This window comes from Orycteropus afer, unplaced genomic scaffold (assembly GCF_000298275.1).
Source record: "Orycteropus afer afer isolate SDZICR_OR568_19922 unplaced genomic scaffold, OryAfe1.0 scaffold00184, whole genome shotgun sequence".
NCBI classification, from domain to species: Eukaryota; Metazoa; Chordata; class Mammalia; order Tubulidentata; family Orycteropodidae; genus Orycteropus; species Orycteropus afer.
In genome coordinates, this window is record NW_006921771.1 from 4,157,417 (window position 1) to 4,162,938 (window position 5,522).

The window sequence follows — 5,522 nt, forward strand, 5'->3', positions numbered from 1 at the left end:
AAAAAAATGTGAGAACTCAATTTAAAAATCTCATAAAGTGCAAAAAAAAAAAAAAATTATGAGTGCTCATGGGGGAGCATTATAGTAAAATGTATGAATATTGAAAATAAATAGAAATCTCTCAAAGAGTCTAAATGGTAAAAGCAGATCAACAGTAATCATGGAAGCATGAATAATATTTTCAAGGTGCAGAAGAACATTGACCATGGAATTTTCTACCTAGCTAATTGATTTTTTTAAGGTCAAGAGTGCAATAGAACTATTATTAATAGACATGCAAGGCCTCAGACAGTTTACCACAAAAAGACCTTCTTTGAAAATAGCATTGGATGAAGTACTCTGCTAACAAAAATATATTACCAGGAAAATGCTATGAGATAATGGGAAATGAGGGTAGGTAAATAAGTTAGAAAATTTTATTCTTGTTTAAGGAAATAAGAACTGAAAAATAAATAAAGAGTACATCCATAATATCTCAAAACTAAAGTTTTAGGCAATACCAATATGTTGTGTATGAAGAAATACCAAGGAAAGATAGGTGTGAATGGTCTAAGGAAATTGTCTTATTAGGAGAAAATAAAGAGATATTGACAAATTTAAGAAAGTTTGAGAAAAAGATAAATGTATGGAGTCCAGCTGACTTTATGAGACTAATTTAGCATTGTTTCCTGCTAAAGGGGAAGGGAGGCCACATCTTCTGACCCCCTCTAACCCCACAAGAGGAAGACAGAATCACCATCAATAGCCCAAGGCCTATTCCTGAGAGGCCAGACATGCTGCCTCCCTCCAGCCCTTTCATCAACCCTGACACCAACTGTTCCTCCTGCAGCACCCACCACCTTTCTGCTCAGGGTTCCATAATTCACTGCAGTAGCCACACAGAACTCACAGATTATGGGGTTTAATAGGGAAGCAACAACACTTAGTCTCTCTCAGCCCTCCTTCTCTCAGCCAACAGTCTCTCTCCCAGCAGTGTGTGCCTCTCAGTGTCTCTCTCAGCAATGCAAGTCTCTTGCATCTCTTTCCCAGCAGCTTGTGTCTCTCAGGAGTTGCGTTTCTCTCAGCAACACATCCTATTCAGCCAGCAGTCAGACTTATGCCTCTAGGAGGCCTCATTTTGAGCCTGGAAGAGTGGCCAAACTAGCCAATCATAACATCAGAATTCTAAGCACCTGAGAGACAGCGAACTCCCCAGAACATTGCTTTGTGCCACTCTCAACAGAAATACCCCAGGTGGATAACTTTTACAATCATGAGCTCCTCAGTTGCTCACAGCAAATTCCACCGTGGAGTCTATAAACACTTATGGCTAGAAAAGCCATACCACGTAATTTACTACATCGCATTTCTAAAACCCAAGAAGGCGAGGAATGAAAATTATAGACTCATTTCATGGAGAACATAGGTGTGAAAATTCTCAATAAAATAATATCTAATCAACTCCTATGTATTTTTAAAAAATATGTAGAATGAGCAATTTTCTATATTTGAGTGATTTTTTAAAATTTAGATTGATTGCTTGGGAGCCTGCTCTTTTATAGAGCTAGTACTCTGAGTTAAATTTGAGTCTGTCTTCCATTCCTTGCCTTTCTTTCTTATAAAATCATAGAGCACACTTATTCCAAACCCTGCATTTTATATACAATAAAACTGAAGACCAGATGTAAAATTTTTTATGCAACATCATTTAGCTAATTGATTTTTGTTAATTTTTAAATTGTGATTTGGGTGCAAATTTTCAAAGCAGATTCATTTTACTCTCAACAGTTCATGCATGTTTGATTTCATGACCTGATTACAATAACCAACCATACAAAACTCTCCTCCCTGTGACTATCCCTTCCTTGTACCCTTCTTATCTATGCATTCCTGTCTGTACAGCTTTCCCTCTATGTGAATTCTGCCCCCTAATGTCTCATGGCTGATTGATCTAAGGGGTCCATCTCCCTAGGATAGGTGGACCTCCCTGGGATAAGTGTTCTGCTTGCAGGTCTTTCTACTGTTGGGCTGAGAGCCAATCCACAGAAGTGAGTCCATTTCAAGGCCTGAAGGATAACCGGGGGCCGTAGTCTCGAGGGTTCAACCTGTCTCTATCCAACCAGCAATTCTGGTCATTTTTGTGTTTTTGAATTTTGTTCCACATTTTCCCTCTCACTCTATCTTGGATTTTGATCCCTTTTCAAGTGGTTGGCATTAGTAGCCAGACACCATCTAGTTCTGGTCTCAGGTTCCTAAAGGCTGAGGTCCTCATGGTCGATCATATCTTTGGACTAATTGTTTCCAAATGACTTTGATTTTCTTCACTTTTCTTTGCATCAGGAAAGGAGACCAATAGTTACATCTTAGATGGCCACTCGAAAGTTTTTAAGACCCCAGTTGCTACTCACTAAAGCAGGATGTAGAACAAGACTTTTATGTACTATGTTGTGCCAACTGAACATGATGTCTCCCGAGACTATGGTCCTGAGCCAACAGCCCGGTGATTCTCTCCCTCAAGGTGTTTGGTTGTCTCTGAGAAGCTACTCCATTCTTGTCCTCTGTTACTTCTGTAATGTATGTGGATAATTTTGTTGCACAAATACATAAGTAAGACTATCTTCAGCCAAATCTATCCTTGGTCTTGGGTATATTCCTGTTTACTTACTCCCATGTGATTTTCACCTGTCTAGCTAATTGATTTTTGAAAGAGGATTTAAATGCATCTCCTAGACTTTCAGAACAGTGCTCATTCCTTTCTATTACAGAGTCTTTCTGCTAACTCTCTCACACTAATGCTTCTTAAAAAAAAACCCAAAAATCAAATGCACTGCCATGGAGTCAGGTCCTAGTCATAGTGACCCCTCCTTGGGTTTCTGAGGTGATATCACTATGGAAGTAGATTGCCCAACCTTCCTTCTGAGGAGTGGCTGGTGGTTGGAATCACCAGCCTTCTGAATAGCAGTCAAATGCCTTAGGCACTTCATTCAAAAACTATGCTGCTAATCGTATTTTTGTTGTTGTTAGGTGCTGTTGAGTCAATTCCAACTCATAGTGATCCCATGTACAGTAGAATGAAACAGTCCTGATCCTGCACTAACCTCACAATCCATGCTATACATGAGCCCATTGTTGCAGCCATTGTGCAATCCATCCTGCTGAGGGTCTTCCCCTTTTTCGCTGACCCTCTACTTTACCAAGCATAATACCCTTCTCCAGAGATTGGTCCCTTCTAACAACATGACCAAAGTAGGTGAGATGAAGTCTGGTCATTCTCACTTCTAAAGAGCAGTCTGGCTGCACTTCTTCAAGGACAGATTTGTTCTTTCTTCTGGTAGTCCATGATTTTCAGTATACTTCACCAACACCACAATTCAAAGGCATCAGTTCTTCTTCAGTCTTCCTTATTCTTTGTGCAGCTTTCTTATGCATATGAGGTGATTGACCATTTCTTTTTGGTACTATGACTCTGTTACTTCCATCTTCTTTTGATGCACCATTCAATATTTTGCCCATAGAATTCTTCAGTACTGCAATTTGAGGCTTGATATTTTTGTTCAGTTCCTTCAGATGAGAAATGCCAAGCGTGTGCTTCCCTTTTGTTTTTCTAATTCTGGGTCTTTGCACATTTCATTGCAATACTTTACTTGGTCTTCTTGAACCACCCTTTGAAATCTTCTGTTCAGTTATTTTATTTCATCATTTCTTCCATTTGATTTAGCTACTCTACATTCAAGGACAAGTTTCAGAGTCTCTTCTGACATCCATTTTGTTCTTTTCTTCCTTTCCTGTCTTTTAAAATTACTTTTTGCTTTCTTCATGTATGATGTTCTTATGATCATCCCACAACTCGTCTGGTGTTGGTGTTCCATCATTGCTGTTCAATGTGTCAAATCTATTCTTCAGGTAGTCTCTAAATTCAGGTGGGATATAATCAAAGTCATATTTTAGCTCTTGTGGACTTGCTTTAATATTCTTCAGCTTCAACTTGAACTTACATATGAGCAATTAATGATCTGGTCCACAATCAGCTCCTGGCTTTGTTTAGATATTGAAATTGTCCCTTGCCTCTTTCCACAGATGTAGTTGATTTGATTCCTGTGTATTCCATCTTGTGAGGTCCATGTGTATAGTTGTCATTTAGTTGTCAAAAAAATGTATTTGCAATGAATAAGTCATTGGTCTTGCAAAATTCGATCATACAATCTCTGGTGTCATATCTATCACCAAGGCCATATTTTCAACTACTGAAGCTTCTTCTTTGTTTCTAACTTTTGCATTCCAATCACCAGTAATTATGAATACATCTGGATTGCATGTTTTATCAATTAAAGACTTCAGAAGTTAGTAAAAATCTTCAGTTATTTCATCTTTGGCTTTAGTGGTTGGTACGAACATTTAAATAATAGCAGTATTAACTGGTCTTCCTTGTAGGTGTATGGATATTTTCCTATCACTGACAGCATTGTACTTCAGGATAGATCTTGAAATACTTCTTTTGACAATCTAGGTAATACTATTCCTCTTCAAGTTGTCATTTCTGGCATAGTAGACCATATGATTGTCTGATTCAAAATGACTAATACCATCAATTTCAGCTCATTAGTGCCTAGGATATTGATCTTTATGCTTTCCATTTAAGTTTTGACAACTTCCCACTAGATTCATATTTTGTACATTCCATGTTCTGATTATTAATGAATGTTTGCAACTGTTTCTTCCCACTTTGAGCCATGCCCCATCGGCAAATGAAGGTCCTGAAAGCTTTATCCCAGCCATGTCATTAAGGTCAACTCTACTTTGAGGAGGCAGCTCTTCCCCAATGGTATTTTGAGTACCTTCCCACTGGAGGGGTTCATCTTCTGGCACTGTATCAGACAATGTTTCACCACTATTCATTTTCCAATAATATATCAGACAGTGTTTTACTGCTATTCAAAGGTTTTTAGTGGCCAATTTTTTCAAAAGTGGATGGTCCCATCCTTTTTGAGTCTGGAAGCTGTGCTGAAACTTTTCCATAGTTTCCACCCTCATGGCAATAAGTAACTCACCACTGAACAACAAACTGACAGATGATTGGTGGAATAATAATTTATTGATTCCCTAATATATTTGAGGAGCTCTGGTAGCATAATGCCTAAGGCACTTGACTGCTAATCAGAAGGCTGGTGGTTCAAATCCACCAGCCACTCTTCCAAAGGAAGGTTGAGCAATCTACTTCCATAGTGATACTGCCTCAGAAACCAAGGAGGGGTTGCTATGAGTTGGGGCCGACTGGACGACACATAACAACAACAACTAATAAATTTGAAGAACTGTGTTATAAGCTCAGGGATACAAAGAAGATATGGCAAAGCTCTTAATTGAATAAAGTTATAGTCTAGTTAAGTAAACAAAATATCCCCTACAATTCCCTGTAACCTTAGTTACCTATTTAACTTTAAAGGCCAAAAGAAGGCAATGTTCACTCAGCCCCTCTGAGTTCTCTGGCCTGGGTAGGTCTGCGAAGGTAGGTGGAGGAAACTGGACTTTAGTATCTCTGCTTT